The 19,740-nt window shown below is 46.0% G+C and overlaps 1 pseudogene; it reads left to right on the top strand.

Annotated features, from left to right (window-relative positions):
• LOC129406559 (RAD52 motif-containing protein 1-like) overlaps positions 1 to 19,740 on the top strand; it is a 23,441-nt pseudogene extending 3,701 nt beyond the window's left edge.

Raw genomic sequence — 19,740 nt, 5'->3', positions numbered from 1 at the left:
CAACCACATGCCAAACAATGGGTTCAGACCTCTACTTAACACCATGCACAAAAGTCACATCAAAATGGATTAAAGAACTCAACATCAGACCGGAATCCATGAGGTACATTGAGGAAAAGGTCAGCAAAACCCTCTACGACATTGAAGCCAAAGGTATGTTCAAGAATGAAATGCCATTGACCAAACAAGTGGAAACAGAGATGAACAAATGGGACTATCTTAAGCTACTAAGTTTCTGTAGCTCAAAGAAACCGTGACCAGAATACAAAGACAGTCTACAGAATGAGAATCCAGTTTAATTCCAGGTTTAACCTTTTTCATTTGTTTGTTTTAGTTAGGGGGCAAACACAGAGGTGCTCAGGGCCTACTCCCAGCTCAGTGCTCAGGGGTGGCTCCTGGAGCTGCTTGGAGTTGGAGACTAGGGGGTACCCTCTGCTGCCAGAGGTGGAATCTCATCTCCCAAGCATGTACCGTGTGCCGTAGACTGTTAAACTCTCCCTCTGGTCTCTCTGTTTAGTCTCTTGAATACTACCACATTGTTAAAAACTAAAAGGTACAGTATGTTTTTCCACCTCTTCACCACCAATTTTGATTGTCTGCCTCTTTCGTTGCTGCCAGCCTCCTGGTGAAAAGGGACAGCTCGACCTGGTTTGGTGTGTTTTTTCTTTTTGTTTTTAACTTAACTATTTTTTAAAATTTTATTTTCCCTTACCTTATATAGACACTGTGGCTTACAAAATTGTTCATGATGATTTGTTACAGACATTCAATTCCACCATCACTGCACCTTCCAACCACAATTATCTCCAGTTCTTCCAATGATCCCTTAAGCCTATCGACAAAGCAGGTACTCAGTAATTTATTTTATATTGCTTCTTATAATTTGCTAAAAGAATAATGAAAAAAAATTCCTCAGAAGAAAATTAGTGAAGATTGTGTATCTCACCCTGAAGCTATTTTTTTAGTTATTTTTAGTTTTGGGTGTTTTTTTGGTTTTTGTTTTTTGTTTTTGCCTTTTGGTTCACACTCGGTGATGGACAGGGGTTACTTCTGGCTCTACACTCAGGAATTTCTCCTGGCGGTGCTCAGGGGACCATATGGGATGCTGGGACTTGAACCTGGGTTGGTCGCGTACAAAGCAAATTCCCTATCTGCTGTGCTATCATTTCAGCCCCTTACCCTGTAGCTATTAAGCAATTGTACAAGACATTGCTAAGATGTTGTTATAGGGTATGCTTCTATGTTGGTACTTTCCTAATCAAGATTGGATGCCTTCTACTTTACATCCCACCCAGTCTGGTGTGCTACTCCTGGCTAATGAGTGTTGTATAGTTTGAGGTGTCACGTGGCTGCAATGCCCCTGTACATTCCAGTTAAATCCAAAGTTTTCAAGGGTGTGATAGAGGTGAAGTGAAATTCTTAACTGCTCATCTAGCCAAGGCATGCGATTCCGTGCCAGAGCGTAAGAATGTGGTCCTTTTGTGCCAGAGACCACCAGTGTGACAGTGATCCTCAAGGGTCTCCAGAGCTATACCTAGTGATGCTTAGAGTCAGATGGTGCCCGGCATCAAATCCAGGCCTGGTATGCACTACGGCCCCTAAACTTGGTCTTTATCATTTGCCACATAAATGTTTTCAGTTTATTTCAGTTTTGGGACCATACCCGGTGGCACTTAGGGCTTACTCCTGGCTCTGTGCTCAGGGGTCACTTCTGGCTGAACACCGGAGACCATATATGGTGATTGGGATCGAACCCAGGCTGTTCATATGCAAGGCAAATGGCTTACCCCTGTCCCAGAGCTCCATGAAAAGTTTTGAGTTTTGATGTAGTCCAGCGTCTATTTCCTTTTGTCACTTCGGGTTTGGGTGTTTGTAATTAAGATCCTAATTGCCAGGTGTAAGGTCATGAAAATTTATTTCTGTGCTTTTTCTTGGGAACGTGATTATTTGCTTTGGACTAGTTGTATAGGGAGACGACTCTTGGCTCTCTATTTGGGGGTCACACTGGCAATACTGAGGGGAACCTGCCATGCTGGGGATCAAATTGGGCCTCCCCTGTACAACTCATGCATTCAGTCTGCTGGGCAGCCCTCTGGCCCACCGCTTCATAGTTACGGAGTTAGCTCTTATTTTTAGATCCATGAGCCGCTTGAGCTCCCTTCTATGTCTGTTGTAAAAAGGCCCTGCGTCCGCTTACCCCTGCCCAGTCACTGAAGTCTGTTTTTCCTGCCTCTTCCTCGCCCCCTTAACATTTCTCTGTATTTACAGTTCCCTTATTTTTGTGTACACCTCAGTAATATTTACATATGGCATATACTCTGTAGCTACTTTATGTATCCAATTCTGGAACATTCGTAGCCCACGACAACAGTGGTTTCCCAACCCGGGGTCTGTGGGTAGGTGCCAGCCTGTCCTGCCAGAAGGTTTCTGCCACTTTGTGACAAGTGATGGCCACTTTCCATGTGGCAAACCAGAGGCACGATTTTCACTTTGCAATGTTAGACTTTAAAATGAATCCACAAAGTGACGTTATAAATGATGCCTTTTGTTCCTGCCTTGTTGGTCTGCAAAAGATCACTCCCCTTTTCGCTGGTTCCACAGAAAAGGGTTGAAAACCACTGGCCCCCTGCCTTGGTTGTAACTGCGGGCTTTGGACTATGTGCAGGACAGCTGTCGGCCCACCAATGTGACAACGTCGAAGAACGCTGCTCTCGAAGGTTCCCTCCCCCACACAGAAAACACACTCTGACTGATCCCTTTTCCCCGGATGGCAGCACACAGAGTGTACTGTTTATGCCTAACATCTTCGGCTGAGTGAAATGACCGGGATCCACCTGTAAATACAGCAGGAGGCTGCGCTTGTCAGTTTTCCCTCTGTGCAGTAGTATCCCCTAGGAATACTCTAGATTATTATTATTATTAATATCTCTGGATTATTTCCAGGGTTAGATTATTATGAAGAAAGCTTCAGAGGTGGACATTGGTTGTTGTTCGGTTGTTGTTCTGTTGACACAGCCAGGTGTGTGGTCAGGGACTGGGGATTGATTGGGTCCCCGCATCCAACATGCCAAGCATGCACTCCAGCCCTTTCGACTCTCTCCCCAGCCCAGCTTTTGTGTTTTGTCATGGGGGCCATCCACGTGGGACTGGGGCTGATGGTGCCTGAAGTCCCCGTGCATCGCTGCTCACCCTGGCTCTGCAGGCCTGATGCTCTGGCACCCAGAGGTGTGGTACTTGAGCCTGATGAGACTTAGGCCTGGAGGTGTTTGAGTCCGCCAGAACTCCTGACTGTGCATGGGAGAGCACACGAGTTGGCCATGGAACACCCGCCTTGCACATGCCAGCCCTATGCTCCACTGCTGAGCCCTACCCTGGCCAAGTCTAAAACCTGAGAGCCACTGGTTTTTGCTTCTTTACCAAAAAGAAGATGGCACTGGAGAGAGAGTGCAGCTGGTAGCCAGTCCAGAAACTAACTGGAGGCACTGGGATGGGGGAAGCCCAGCACAGGCCCTGTTGGGAAAGGTCCTAGAGCCACTCCCTCCCTGCCCCCATTCGTTTTCCTTGGGGAGTTGTGCCAGTGGCTCTGGCAGATTTGTTCAAAGGCTGTGCTGTGAATGGGCCCCAGTGGCCGCCCAGATTGACATGCTGTCCCCGTCACTAGCGAGGAAGCCCCTGTGGGTCTGAGGGTGGAAGCCCAGGAGGCTTAGTGCTGAGGCTCCCCAGTGCCTGACTGAGCAGGAGGGATGAGGAAGTGGTGAGGAGGGAAGATGAACTAAGACTCGGGGAGATGGGCAGCATACTGAAGATGTGGCAACAGAGGAAGGAGCAGTGGGCAGGAACTGTCAGTGCCTAGCGAGCTTCGACTCACAGGGCCTGGGATTTTCTGGTTCTTTCTTGGAAACAGTGTGGAGCAACCCTGGGTTGGTTGCAGTAAGAGACCCACTTAAGCTAGAAGAGGGAGAGCACGAGGAGTCTTTTTTTACAAATTGTATTTAATTTATTCATTTATTTTGTTTTTTACATCACACCCAGCAGTGCTCAAGGGTTACTACTGGCTCTGTACTCAGGAATTACTCCTGGCAGTGCTCTGGGGACTGTATGGGATGCTCGGGATCAAACCTGGGTCGGCCACATGCAAGGCAAATGCCTTACCTATTGTACTATCTCTCTGACCCAAAAAACAAGCAGTCTTGCAGAGCCCAGCCAAGGGGCTCAGGGGAACCTTGGGAAGCAAGTGGAAATAAATCTGCAAAGCTGCAAAGTGTTTGCAGGAGGATTCAGAGCCACCGTGTGTAAGGAGCTTCCTTAGCATGCAGCTGACCTGGGTTTGATCCCCAGCATCCTTTAAGGTCCCCTGAGGCTGGCAGAAGTAATTCCTGAGTGCAGAGCCAGCCAGGTGGGACCGAAAACCCGAGTCAGGTTGCCTCTGCTTTGCTGGTAACCTGGCTCCACAGCTCCCCCTGCACTCCAGCTTTCTCCACTCCTGATGGGCCCCTCAAGTTCCACCACTAAAGTCTTAAGTCTTAAAGTCTTAAGCAGCCATGAGGGTGGCTTTGGTCCAGCCTAAGTACCTGGGATGCAAAGTCCGATGGATCAGCTCCTGGTTCCAAAATTGGAGACACGGGAGCATTTGCACCAAACAATCGTGTCTGGTCGCAGCTAGCCACGCAACATTTTCAGTGGAAAAAGAAATGTCCCATTCAAGCAGTCAGCTCAGCCATGGCGGGTGTTCCCATGGTTACTGAACTTCACTGCCCTTCACGGTGAACAGATAAATTAATTGTAGAAGCACCTGTCCTCTCCAGGTGACTGTGCGGTGTTGGGCAAACTCAGGTACCTCAGGGGTACTTATGACTGACTCTTTCAAGAGAGAGAGTCTGTGGGGCAAGGGTGGGGGCAACATTTTTCTTTAGCAACTCTCAGCCCAAGCAAACAGGGCCCATTCCTGTCATGGGAGAAAACTGTTTAAAATGTGGAAGCCCCCGAATGGGGTAGAGCAAAGGCCACAGATGAGGGCAATTGACAGGAACCATCAGAAGGGCCACAGGAGGCCGGAGCAGAGATCCACCACAAAGGAGACCCAAGGAGTGGCCACGGGGCCTCACAGAGCACTGGGTCAGGATGGATGAAGCCAGAACCAGTGTTTTGTCTCTACAGGCTGATGTGGAAGCTGTGCTGTGAGGGCCGACCACTCTCTTCCTGGGTGACAGAGTGTCCCCTGGAATGAGGCGGGGGAAGCCGGCCTGCTGTGGAGTTTTCCCAGAACTACTCTCGCTCCTCACTTGGGGATTCTCCATTTCTTCTGTCCTTTGCTTTCATTCTCTGTCACTTTTTTCCCTTCCCCATCACAAGCCAAATGGAGCCAGAGCCCCAGGACTAATGGGTTTCCAAGGGCTGCCTCCTCATTCTCATGCAAGTCTGGGCCCCTAGCTCCTGACTGTCATTCATAAAACCAAGGGGACCCCAATGAAATGTCTATATTTGGGGGTTCATTAAAGTATTCCTTGTACGAAGAAAGCGTTCACATTTTCCTGATCGAATTTGAGTGTCAAGGGCAATCGGATCGCTCAGGGTAGTAAAAGGAAGATAAAATTATTGTCCTCGAATGTTCATTGTGAAGTGGAGACCTGTGTGAACAGTTTCACAGGGTATTGGGAGAGTCAGTGAACTCTGTAATTACTGGTTTGAAACAGTATCAGACTCCAGGTAACATAACTAAAGCCAATCGTTTTCTATGGAGAGAGAAATCTCGGGTACAGCTTTATGATCTCGTATTGATTGAGGCATGGAAAATAGTGGTGGGTGGAGGAAGTGTGTCAGAATGCCAAAGATTTCAGCCTGCTATGGAAGAATGAACTAGAATTCAGATCATCTTTACAAAGTCCTGGATAGGGCTACAGCAATAGTACAGCAAATGTTGTGTTTGCCTTGTACGCGGCCGACCCAGGTTTGATTCCCAGCATCCCATATGGTCCACTGAGCGTCGCCAGGACTAATTCCTGAGTGCATGAGCCAGGAGTAATTCCTGAGTGCATGAGCCAGGAGTAATTCCTGTGCATCTCCAGGTGTGACACAAAAAAAGAAAAAAAAAAAAGGAAAAAAGTGGTGGATGGAATCTATATCTCTGTTTTGTTTAGGGCAGGGCTATTTGGGACCACACCCAAGTGTCTGGGGCTATTCCTGAATGTCTTGCTCAGGAGTGACCCCTTGGAGTGCTGGGGATACACTCCCAGTCATCAACCAAAAACAGGAACATTAACGATTAGGGATGATCCTTTCTAAAAAGACGAGGGTGGGGGGCTCCCAACATGTTCCTTTATATTTTACATACTATTCCAAGGATCAGAGTTGGGTTGGCCACATGCTAGGCAAGCACTTTACCCTCTGTCCTATGTATCTTACACAGGATCTAATTTTTTGCTTTTGCACCACACCCGGTGATGTTCAGGGGTTATTCTTGACTATGCACTCAGGAATCACTCCTGGCAGTGCTCAGGAGACCATATGGGATGCTGGGGAACGAACCAGGCCACTCACATGCAAGGCAAGCACCCTACCACTGTTGATTTCATTTTCTTAGGAGGTGCCAATATGGAATGAAACCTGCTTAAGGACTTTTAGGGGTTAGCAGATCTCTGCCCCGGGGAGGCGCGGTGGAACAAAAGAACAAAAGAACAAAACCAAGACAACTCTTTCTGCAAAGGCACGGGGTTTATTCAAGCCAATATAGCTATATTGGGACCTTCAACTGTGCCTGAAAAGCAGCAAAGTCGAAGGCCTCGGAACTCAAAAAGAGAGCTGTTTTTAAACCCTTTTTGGGGAGAAAAGGGAAAATCACACATATTGGACCAAAGGAAATTACACCTATTAGATCAAAGGAAATCACATCTATGGATCAAAGGGGATCACACATATGTCACTTAATTTGCTTATCTCAACATTTGTTGACTTTTAACTGTTTCCCTGCAAATGCAAATGTTTGCTTACAGTTCCTAGGGCAGTTTGTTGGCCCATTTGGTGACAGTTTCCTGCCCAGCAGTCTGGAAAACCTCTTTCAAAGCAGCCAAGAAGTTACAAAGGCAAATTTAACCCTTAACCTGCCCTCCTCTTCAGACAATACAGGGCAATTTGCAGAAAAGGGACAGATGGAGGCATGTCCTACATGTAGCAGCCATCAGTACTGATAAAACTGGGGTGTGCCTTGAATCACTCATGTTCCTACTTTTGAGTTTTAACTACAGCAGATATAAAATGAGAAATGATGATGTGGTAGTTTCCAGACGTGTAGGTTTCCAGAACAGAAAAAAACAAGAATAAAATTAAGACTATGATTAAAGATTTTCCATTTGTAAAGCAACTTTAAGACTGAAGGGAATAAATTATTTTTAAAATTCTTCTTTATAAAACAATTATTAGCATTGTAGAGAAGTCACACTTAACTAATGCAATCAGTTTTTGTCTTAGAAAAGAAGAACATTGGTTATATTATCCTTTATGTTTTTTGGGAGGGGCCAAACCAGGCAATGCTCAGGGGTTTCTCCTAGCTCTGCACTCAGGAATTACTCCTGGTGGTCCTCAGGGGACCATATGGGATGTTAGGGATTGAACCTGATCAGCTGCATGCAAGGCAAATAAATACTCTCCCTGCTGTACTACTGCTCTGACCCCTGATTATATTATCCTTTTTTCAAGTGTAAAAATCTAAGCAAGCCGAAGTGCGTGTGCACTCGTGGGCTCTCAGGGCGGCTCTGTCTCACTGCCTGCATTCGGTCCTCTGGAACCGCTGTGTTTGGGCTGGATCGGGAAGGCTGTTGGCCAAAAACAGGCGAAGGAAGAAGGAGGACCAAGCTGGTTGCTGATTCGTTACCGTTTATTCAATCTTCCATCTTTCTCATCTCCCGCACTCCTAGCTCTGTCCTCTCTCTGGATCTACTGCAGCCTCTCATCTCCTCTTTTTCTCTCTCCCCCTTGCCCCTAGGCTACACACATCCAGGCAGCAAAGTCAACATAGGAAAGCCCTTCCTGAGGGCTCTCAGGTTCAAAGCCAATACTACCTAAGGGCATTCCAAAGCCCTTCCCCACTGTCAGCAGGCAAAATACCTCTTAAGGTGTTTTTCTCCTTTCCTTCCTCCAAGAACTTATTCAGTCTTAATACTAGTTATTTTTGTATGGACATAGCAAGAGACACATTGAGGCTTGCAAGGCAGCTCTCCTGGCAACATTTTGCCACAGACTCAGACTACAGCACTCAGGCCAGATTAATCACTCCTAACCCTAGCAGGGTCCAAATCTAGTTATCACTGTTTGGATCATGACAGCATTTGTCCATGACCAAGCTCTTCACTTATAGTTAAGCATTAGGCACTTTGGCCAGGCCCATCTCGATGCCAGGGTAGCACACAACTCACCGATTGCCCTGGGTCCGTCCCGTCCCTCGTAGGGACCCTGCTTTTGGGGGGTGCTAGGAAGTAAGGGCAGCTGAGGCTTAGGTCAGAGAACAGATGCCCAGGAGGAAAATATCATGTAGAGTCAAATGACTCCCAGGTTACAAAAGCATAGCATTTGCTAAGTCTTCCTGTGTCCATACAAAAGGACATGGCTCTGAATAAATTATACAAAGGACTCAAGAAGAGTAAAACAATATTTACAAGTCAACAGAACACAAAGAAAGAAGTTATAAATAAACTCAGAGGGATGGGATCACTGTGATGAGAGTAACCCAAAAAACCTAAACTACCTGAGGCTATGTTATCCTACATACCCCCCTTTTTCTTTTACAGAAACACAAAAATTTGAATAAGGAACAATTCCAAATCACAACATAATTCCAAATCACAATACAGTCTTATTAGTTGTACTAAGATTTCAGTCCAACCCTGGGCTCAGAGCAGTGCTTGTAGTAAAGCGTCCAATTGTCCTGCACTGTCCAGGGGTGATAAGAGTCACCAATGATAAGTCATGTAGTCCCATTTTGAAGAAATGAAGTGTCTGGATCAAAATTGAAGAGTTGTTCCTGTAACAGCATCAGTAGTGGTTGCAGCAATGAGTCTCAAGGGAGCAGCTATTAGGAGTCTGATAAATTTCAGGAATCAGTTGGGGAACACTGGAACAGGAGCATCACAACTCCTGGCAGGAGAACTTCAGCAGGGGAATGCAGCCATTCTTTGGTCAGGTTCCTCGGTAGTCCTAGAGGTGCAACCTAGCTTATGTCTGAGAAAAAACACTTTTTTAAAGTTATCAGAGACTTTGACAGTTGAGGTTTGGTCTCCATGCCTGTGAATAGAAAGAGTCAGAGGGAAGCTCCAATACAAAAGGATATCCTAGAGAGAAATGAAAAGGTGTTCCTGTTAAAAGCCATTCCTTTCTCCTTCAGGAAACTGTGAATTCCAAGGAAAGAGTAAAAGTAAAATACTGGTAATTCAGGATACTTGGTGTGGCATTGTCCAATCCACAACCTGTAAAAGAGGGGTATAAGAGATGCTCTTAATGTGATCTCATGTTATTTTAAAGGAGTTCAGAGGCCTTTTCTTCAGGTTCTCTGACGCTGGCTCATCTTCTTTCCTTGTGATTTCCAGCTTGGAGCTGGAATTTGAAGGGTTGTGAGTCTCTGGAGGTCTGAGATCCAAATCACATGGTTGAATTCTACTTCTTATGAGACATAATGGGATCCAAAGTTTCTCAGTGGGGTTATCATCTGTTGAAACAAAAGCATAGCCTTTTCCTCGAATGAGGAGTTTTCCTGCTACATTCAGTTGAGAAAATACCTCCTTTTTGTATTTGATTTAACATTCCATATGTCCACTGAAGATGCAGAGGTTGTGGGCTTATTGAAAAGGAGTTGTAGTAACTGTATCTGGGCAGGAAATATCCAAGGCCTTCCTGCCATCACTGGCTTCAGCGATTATACTGATTGGAGCTCTGAAGCTCCACACTGGGAAGAGAGGCTGAAACTGAGAACATCCCCAGATTTTGTGGGGCCTGACTCTGGCCCCCTTGCAGGTGTCCCGAGTTGGGGTCACCCACTGCATCAAAATTAAAGCGACAATCTCTGGCCCAATGATTTCCCCTCTTACACCGGGGACAGGGCCCAGGATGTGCTCTCACAGTAGAACAATCTTTACAAAAGTGGCCTGGTTTTCCACAATTAAAACATCTTTTCTGAGCTTGTCTCTGTAAGGCATAGACCTGCACCATATGTTTAACAGAACCAACATTCCAGCATGCTTTCAAGTACCCCATTATGTCTTCCTTCTCCTTAATAGGGCACAGAAAGGCCTGGCGGTTCTCATTAGCATTTTCAAAGGCCTATAGTTTAGTCAACAGCTCCTGAGTTTCCTTGTCCTTAACCTACATTTCAATGGCTTTCATCAACCTTCCTATGAAATCTGCATAAGGTTCTGAGGCTCTCTGGAAAATCTTTGTAAAACCTCCCTTAAATTCTGCATCTGGGGCTGGAGTGATAGCACAGAGGGCAGGGCGTTTGCCTTGCATGCGGCTGACCCGGGTTCGATTCCCAGCATCCCATATGGTCCCCTGAGCACGGCCAGGGGTAATTCCCGAGTGCAGAGCCAGGAATGACCCCTGAGCATTGCTGGATGGGACCCAAAAAGCAAAAAAAAAAAAATTTCTGCATCTACATCAACCTTCTCCCACGCATGCAGGGCTGCATCATGGACATGAAGAAAAACAGCACACAGCAAGGTGACTTGCCTTTCTGGGTCACGCCATTTCCTTTCACCAATTAACATCTCATAAATCAACTTAATTCCTGAAAAGTTTTGTCCAGCATGGCCTAGGCCTTGAAGCTTTGCCTTGGCCTCATCACTGAGACACATTCTCCACTCCAAGTACTGAGAAGAGCTTTAGCAAGTCTTAGCAACCACATGAAAATCTTGAGATACCCAGTAGGCCTTTTTTGCTGCAGCCTGTAAGATACTCCCTACAGTACGAAGATGTAGGCCCATATGAGACACAGGCCTTTTTGAAACGACTGAGAGAATCCATCCTTAACCTGCGATAAGATGGATGCTGCTTCTGCTCTGCCTGGACTGGGCGATTGGGAGCATGTCCCAAGCGGTCTGGAGTCCCTCTCGGACTCAGAATCTGAGTAAGTGGTGGCAGACTCATAACTCGCATCACTTTCATCTGATGCACTGGAAGTAGAGCTATATTCACCAGCCTCAGAAATATTTTTACTATGAAAACCCTTTTGAGACTTAGGTGTGGAAGGAACTGAGGTCGTGTTATTTATAATATTCTCCTCCACATCAATTGTACTTTTCAAAAACAGGAGAATAGAATTAACAATCTCCCATGTAATCCAGAATTCCACGGGGATCTTAGTCCCTTCCTTAGATGCCTTATAGGCATTATTCTTAACTTTTTTCCAAGTCTTGGTTTCTAGAGTTCCTTCATCTGGGAACCACGGGTTAACCTTATAAACTACTTTAAAGCAGGACCGGAGTTGGTCTCTGGAAATGCAGAGTTCTGGGTCTCCTGTTCTGCAGGAGAAAAATGGAATCAAATCCATAAATGGCCTGCCCTGTTCAGTCTGGCTCGAGAAAATATGAAAAATGTTGGGAAGGCCCAGAATCTGCCCCATCTTAGTGGGGGAATGCTGTTAGGATTCCAATCCCCAGCACACTAAAAATCCTGTTCTCCCACTCACTTTCTAGAGGGGGGGTGCACCGAACGCTATTCTTACCTTTGGACTGGGTTGCGCAGATGCAGTGAAGCTGAGGAGGGCTGAGGTGGTACCTTTCACGGTTCCCAGCGAGAGTGACAAAACCCTGTTGGTGTGGGAGCTGAGCCCTGACCCCAAGGTCAAAGCCTTGCATGTGAGCCAGGTCCGGAGGGCAGGACGGGGTGTTCCGGGAAAGGCGCCCCGAGCCCTGACTTCCCACCGTGGCCCCGCACCCTGTCCTGTGCCAAGGGAACCGTGGCTGTCAGCTCGCCGCGACACTTTCTCCTGCTGCACCCCGGGGCCCGTGCCCCTGCGACGCTGCTGCAGCCCGGGCTTGCAGAGTGCAGCGTGCTGGGGAAGTGGCTCCCCGCGCGGGGCCGGGGCGTGTGCGGGGAGGGTGGGCCTCGGCCGCGGACTGTGCGGTGGGTGACCGCGGCGGCCCCGCATCGTTCTCTGTCCGCAGCCTTCTCCCGCTTTGGCCTCCTGTATGCGGTGCGCGTCTTCGCCAACGCTGCGGCCGCCCCGCAGGGTTCCTACGCCATGGTCAAGTTTTATTCTGCGCGCGCCGCTCACTCAGCCCAAGGGGCCTGAGGCTGGCAGCCGCTCTTCTAGTCCTCTCCGCTGAAGGTGGGTCCGCACTCGGCGGGGGCCGGGCCCCGTGGGAAGCAGTGCTGGGCGGGGGCCCCTTACACTGGCAGCTAGCCGCCCCCACCCACCAGCCTCCCGCTGCCTTGCAGAGTGTCCCCCAGAATCCGGGTAGCAGGCAGCCTGTCCCCCAGGGCTGCTGCTGCAGAAAGGCCAGGGCTGGTTGCAGGAAGAGACTCGCTGACAGGGTCAGAGCCAGTTCCCAGCCTCCTCTGGGCTTTGATGGGGTCCACGTGTGCGCTTGGCAGTCCTTTTGGCTGGAGGGACTCCCGGCCAGCGTCATCCCTCTGTCTTAAGCCAGCCGTTCCCGATGCCCACCCCCAGTTTCCCACTGTAAACTTTCTTCCCTTTGAGTGCACCCCGCCCCACAGTCTCCAGCTCCCGAATTCCGTCTCGCTTGGGCCTCATTTTGGTCCCATTCTTTTGTCTGACCCATTTCCATTCTTCTGTGGTTCGTTTCGCTTTTGGTGGAATAGAGTTGGGTGTGGAGGGGATGGGGATAAGAACCTAGGGGTCCCCCTCTCTGCTGTTTTCCCGTGCACGCCCCCCACCACTTCCCATGCCTCTGAATATATGAATGAGGATTATTCTTTTACAAAACTTTCATTTGATAATTCTAAGCCTTCTCTGATTGGCTCCCTGAACTGGCTTCTCACCCCTCATCTTGCTGGTCATTCTCACTCCCCATCCTTTCCTCCTTGCCTGCTCCTCCATCGGACATGAGAACACCCCTCCGTGGTGACCATAGACTCTGCTGCTCCTCTGCAGGCTCAACGCCTGCTTCAGTCACTGCTCTATGCCCTATACATACCTATACCCAGGAGCACATATGATTGCCCCAACCACCACCTGGAATGATCCCAGAGCACAGAACTCCAAGTAACTGATTGTTGCTGAGTATGGGTCTGAAACAAGAGCAACCACCAAAGTTTGTACAATTTGCTCTTCACAGCCATCTTATGAAACTTGTATTGAGAAGTCTTGGGTCGGCTGAATTAGATCTCTGTGGCAATTCGTTCCAATCCTCAAGTATGTCTCTTATGTCTTTAGATTCGTCTCAGCAGACATAAAGCAGTTCAACATCGTGCCCTTGCCCTAAACAGCTCCCAATGCCAGGAACTGGCAAGCTACTATTTTGGTTTCAATGGATGGTCTGAAAGGATTGTCAGGGTAGGAAGTGGAGAGAGTTCAAGTGCAGAGCCTGTGCCCACCGTGTTCAAGGCCCTGGCTTTTGTCCTGAGTACTGCACGACTCCACAGCACTGTGGGTTGTGACCCCAGCAGGCCCTGTGGACCGACAGACCTGGCAGATGAGAGTTGTCTAAGTGAAAGTGTCTGAGCCTCGGTCACACCCCAGAATCAGTAAAGATCTCAGTGAATTGACGGTGTTGTCCATATTCTACAACACTTGTGTGCTCTGCATGTGCATGGTTGGTGTAGTTCATGAAAAGTTTTGCTTAATGTTGAAGTCACAGGTTACTTCAAGTGTTAGCCTGGATTGCTGGAGTTTCATTTTTATTTCTAATTAAACATTTTAAAGTCTACATTGAGATGTCCAGAAGGACCTTCAATCTAAAATCCAGCTTCAGGATCTTTCTGACCTCGAAGAAAGGGAAAATGAAGATATTGTGGCACCACTTCAGAAGCAAAGCATAAAGATCTTCTGTGCTTTAGAGGTGGTATTGTCACCCTTTGATTGCAAGAGCCCTGGAGTTGGCATAGCCAAGGAGATTTTGGATAAACTGGAAGGTCTCTGTGGGGACTGGAATGGGGGTGTGGGAAAGAATTCATTCTCTCTCTCTCTCTCTCTCTCTCTCTCATCATATTTTCAGACATCAGAAACACCCCTTTCCTTGCTAAGTTGCTAAAGCCTTGGGCAGATGTTTTTAACAATACTTGTTCAAATCTTAGGTAGTAACCACAGAACCATTGTTTTTTTTTGGGGAGGGGAGGTGCTAGGGACACCTGATGATACTCCTTGCTCAGCACTCGAAATCACTCCTGGAGGTGCTCAGAGGACTCTGTGGGATGCTGGAGATCAAGCCTGGGTTGGCAAGTGCCCTACCTGCTGTTCTGTCACTCTGACAGAACCTTGAACTTCACAATTTTAGAGCTGTCTTCCTACCAAGAAGCTTAGGGGTATGGAGATGGGAACAGTGTTTCTCCTATTTGGAGTAATAATCTTCTTTGTTCCAAAGTATCTTTCAAGTATAGATCATGTGTAATCTTCTGTTATCCCAGCAAATTCTTCATCTAGATAATGAAATAAACTAATATAAATGTTTTTTCCCCCAGAATCTGTGGCACGTAGGCTTAGGGTATTCAGTCAAAGGCAGGGCTGTTAGTGAAAGAACTGGAACAGCCTCTGGTAGGTGAATCTTAGGGAGAGACCAGCTCATCTATGCCACTACCAACCCTTTCTCAATCTCCTGTGGTTTTTTTTGTTTGTTTAATTTTATAGAGTAATTCACAATATTTGATTACATTTAATATTCAAACACCAATCCCACCACCATTACACCTTCCTACCACCATATTTTGGGTGTTTCCATCCCGATCTCGAACTCCAGCCCCAAAGCAGAAAGAAAGAATTTATTTTGTATTGTTTGCTCTGAATCAACTGTTGAATATGCTCCAAAAAAGTTTCCTTAGAGGAAAGTATGTGAAGATTGCTGTATTTCCCTCAGGGACCATTAAGCCCTACAATAAGAGATTATTGATATGTTGTTAAAGGTTGAGCCTTGTGTAAAATGTAAAATGTATTTCCCTCTGTAAAAATGTATTTCCCTCTGAGATTGGTTGCCTCCTACTTCAAACCCCATCAACTGTGGTGTACTGCTCTTGGAATATTAGTGATGCGAGGTATGTCAACTTCCTAGTTTATAGTAGTGTAATCTGTAGGTGTCTAGCTTTACTTTGCCTATTTGAAATACATAATCAGTGTGAGCTCTGTGCCATGATCTTGACTGATTTCTCCCATCTAGTTCACTTATTCAGGAATGTACAGAATACATCAGACAGCAAAAATGTATGGTAATAGCCCTGACAGAATATACCTACCACAGAGCCTTTGAGACATAGCCTTGTTGAGCGGTATGGGCCATGTAGCAGCAAAGGATAGGGTTAATGTTTTGCTAACTTGCTTGATTGCTTTCTGTAACTTGCTAAATTGCCTTCTGTAACTTGCTAACTTACTTGATCACTCTCTGTAAAATAATACCTTGCAGTATGACCTAAGCTACACAAAACAAGGACCTGTTTCAGGAAATGAAACTGCCCAGACGCCTGGTAATGTCCAGGAAAGGCACGGACATATGGCGAAATTTTCTCTAGCAAAGCAGAATGTCACTGATGACCCCCCTTGATCCCAAAAAATGAGGATGTTGATCTAAGCGACCTGGGAAAAATGAAGATGTTGATCAAAGTTACCTTGGAAAAATGGGAAAAATGAGAATAATGATCAAAGTAATCTTATTTACTAAGGTGTATAAAAAGAGTCTGAACTCTGTATACGGGGCTCTCTTTCTCTCTCTCTAACCCTCCTCTGCGTAGGAGTGAAAGCGGAGGGAGAGCCCCAGCGTGCTGGCCTGAATTAATCCCCTTGCTGTTGCAGAAAGAGCAGTTTCGGTTTTGTTCCTTCACGCCTCCCCCCTCCCCCTGGCAGAGATCTGCTCGACCCTAACATTGTGTGGTGCCTTCCCTTACTCACTAAGATCATGATGTAGTTCTCTTTTTCTTTCTTTCTTTCTTTCTTTCTTTCTTTCTTTCTTTCTTTCTTTCTTTCTTTCTTTCTTTATCTATCTATCTATTTACTTATTTATTCATTTATTCATTTATTTATTTATTTCCTGCACAGCAGAGCCTGGCAAGCTACCAGTGGTGTATTCAATATGCCAAAAACTGTAACAAGTCTCAAAATGGAGACATTACTGGTGCCCGCTGGAGCAAATCAATGAGCAAAGGGATGAGAGTGATACAGTGATACAGTGATTTATTTATTTTTAATTTTTAAAAACGTTTTGTGTCACACCCAGCAATGCTCAGGGGTTACTCCTGGCTCCAAACTCAGAAATTACTTTTGGCAGTCCTGGCTCTGCACTCAGAAATTACTTTTGGCAGTGCAGGGGAAACCAAATGTGATTTCGGGGATCGAACATGGATCCACTGCATACAAGGCAGAGTCCATACCTGCTATAGTATTGCTTCATCTCCAGTTCTCTTTTTAGACTTCATTGAAGTCAGTTAATACAGATTGGCATTGTAAATCTATTTGTTTGGGTTGGATTTAGGATCATAATTATGACTCAGAAGTTTGCTATTCAAAAGGCTGTGTCAGATGCATTTCAGAAACTGCTCATTGTGGTTTTAGGTAAGACTTTTCTCAGTTGTCCTTGAAGTACTGCAGTTTTCTTATTTGAAGAGCAAATAAATTGAATTTGAGAAGTCAATTTTATTGAAAATGCACTGTGGCACTGTCATCCCATTGTTCATCGATTTGCTGGAGCACGCACCAGTAACATCTCCATTTTGAGATTTGTTGTTACTGTTTTTGGCATATTGAATGTGCCATGGTTAGCTTGCCAGGCTCTGCCGTGTGGTTCAGATACTCTCGGTAGCTTGCCAGGCTCTCTGAGAGGGAAGGAATAATCGAACACGGGTTGGCCGTGTGCAAGGCAAATGCCCTACCTGCTTTGCTATTGCTCCAGCCCTATATTGAAAATAATGGAAATAGTAGTACTTCCTATTCTTTTATTCACTAGATGCTTTTCAGAAGTCTCAAATTTGTTCTTTGTGGAACCTGTGAAAAATAATTACAGTAAATATTACCCCCAATGTATAAATATAGAATAGTTTAGATTGTAGAGTGTTTGATCCAATTCTTCTTTCTCAATTGCTAGTCAATAAAACAGAATAGTATAGTGGTTATAAACTTCAGACTCCTGTTTAAGTACTAGCTCTGTTCATTTTTCTGCCTTTGGACTGGAGCAATAGCACAGCGGGTAGGGTGTTTCCCTTGCATGAGGCCGACCCAGGTTCGATTCCACTGTCCCTCTCGGAGAGCCCAGTGAGCTACTGAGAGTATCCTGCCCGCACAGCAGAGCCTGGCAAGCTACCCGTGGCATATTCGATATGCCAAAAACAGTAACAACAAATCTCACAATGGAGATGTTACTGGTGCCTGCTCAAGCAAATCGATGAACAACGGGATGACAGTACTCCAGTGCTCCTTACTTTTCTGGGTTTTGGGCCACACCTGCTGATGCTTAGGGCTGACTCCTGGCTCTGTGTTCAGGGACCACTGCTAGCAGGACTTGGGGAACCACATGGGATTCCGGGACTCATCCTGGGTTGGCTTCATGCAGGGCAAATGTACTATCCACTGTAATATTACTCTGGCCCCTCTGTCTCAGTTTTTAAATGTAACTGTAGGTCTTCTAAACAGATATGCGAAGGTATTTCTAAGCTACAGTTTTCTGAAAAAATATACTTTTAATTTAGCTGACCTTATGGGCAATATTGTAAAAGTAAATACTTAACGCTTACATTTGTGGAATATAAAGTAACAGTGGGAGACTAGCACCCAAGGATAGTAGAGAATGAGACCAGGAGGATTGCTCACAGCTTGGATGCTAGCCTCACATGCTGGTGCATGTGGGACAGCTCAGATAGAGAAGGGAACACCAAGTCAAGAATGCTTGGAGGGCCCATTTGGGATGGGAGATGTGTGCTGGAGACTACAGACCAAACATGATGGCCACTTAATGCCTATATTGCTAACCACAACACCCAAAGGAAGAGAGTAAAAGGGAATGTACCTACCACAGAGTGGGAGGAGGGGTGTCATGGAGAGATACTGGGAACATTGGCAGTGGAGGATGGGCACTGGTGGAGGAATGGGTACTCAGTCATTCTATGACTGAAATGTAAGCATGAAAGTTTGTTCGTCTGTAACTGTTGTACCTCACAGTGATTCATTAAAAACAAGAAAATAAAGACATCAAATAATAAAAATTAATAAATAATATTTAAAAAACTTACCTAGAATTTAGTAACAGACAAAATATTCTAATTATTGCTACTGTTTTCCTACTGAACAGGAAACTCAACTGGCATCAGTTCAGGGTTGGTTTTCAGCACTGACATATTGAGTGGTTGTGATTTTATACAACAAACAACTATGTACTGTGAATCTTCACTGTGATTCTGCTGGGGCCAGGAAACAGCTGAGAGACGTAGTGCACATGCTGTGCATGTGGAAGGCCAAGGTTGGATTCCTGGCAACACATGGGTATCCAGGAGCACCCCCAAGTACCCAGCTCGGGAGAAGACGCTAAACACTGCTGAGTGTGATCCCAAATAAAAACAAATAATGGTCATACTATTTAAGATTTTAAAATTTTTTCCTCTTATGAAATTTAATAGTGCTATGAATATTGCCGGCTGTGCCAGAAGGAAACTGAAGAATCAGTAGAGAATCCACAAACAGAATTGCTCTCCTTGCTCTATAGCCCTGCAGTCTTAGAGACAGAAATTTTAAGCTGTCAGAGACCTTATTTACTTACACGAGTAGACCCGGAGTTGACTTCAGCCTTCCAGTCTGGGTAATTCTTCTAGGAAAAGTGACTTCTTTGGTCAGTTGGTAGAATTTCTGTCAACTATAGGAACATTTAAGAACCAATGGGGGCTTAAGAAGATGATACTGGAGCCAAGGCACCTGCCTTGCACATCCCTGCCATGGCATATGGTCCCCTCTAGCACCACCAGGGAGCACAGAGCCAGCAATAGCCCCTGAGTACCAGAAGATATGATCCCCACACCCAAAATATAAAGAAACAAAAGAAGCAGTGGGTTGGACAGATAGCTCAGCAGACTGGGCACATTCTTGGCATGCAGGAAGCATAGTTTCAGTTCCAGCTCAGCATGGCATTACTAGGAGTGACTCCCAAGTACGAAGTGGGTATAATCCCTGAGCACCATCGAGTCTGACTTCAAAACAGAGAAACAAAAAGAACCAAACTTAATTTCTGCATTGAAAAGGAAAATGCTCTTATTTTATGCCTTAAAAATAAAATTATTGGATGTATAACGGGAGTACACACCAGTATCATTGTATACTGCCTTTATAGAAATAACATTTTAGACAGTAATTTTTCTTTTTTGCTTTTTGGGTCACACCTGGCGATGCACAGGGGTTACTCCTGGCTCTGCACTCAGGAATTACCCCTGGCGGTGTTCAGGGGACCATATGGGATGCTGGGGGCCGAACCCGGGTTGGCCTCGTGCGAGGCAAATGTCCTACCCAATTTAGACAGTAATTTTGAATTTATCCTTGTTAACTTTATTTCAGAAAGTGGTAAAATACCTGTGGAATATAGGCCTTTTGAGGAGCTGACTGATGCCAGAACTACATGA

This window comes from Sorex araneus, chromosome 7 (assembly GCF_027595985.1).
Source record: "Sorex araneus isolate mSorAra2 chromosome 7, mSorAra2.pri, whole genome shotgun sequence".
Taxonomy (NCBI): domain Eukaryota; kingdom Metazoa; phylum Chordata; class Mammalia; order Eulipotyphla; family Soricidae; genus Sorex; species Sorex araneus.
This window is presented reverse-complemented; position numbering and strand designations above follow the sequence as displayed.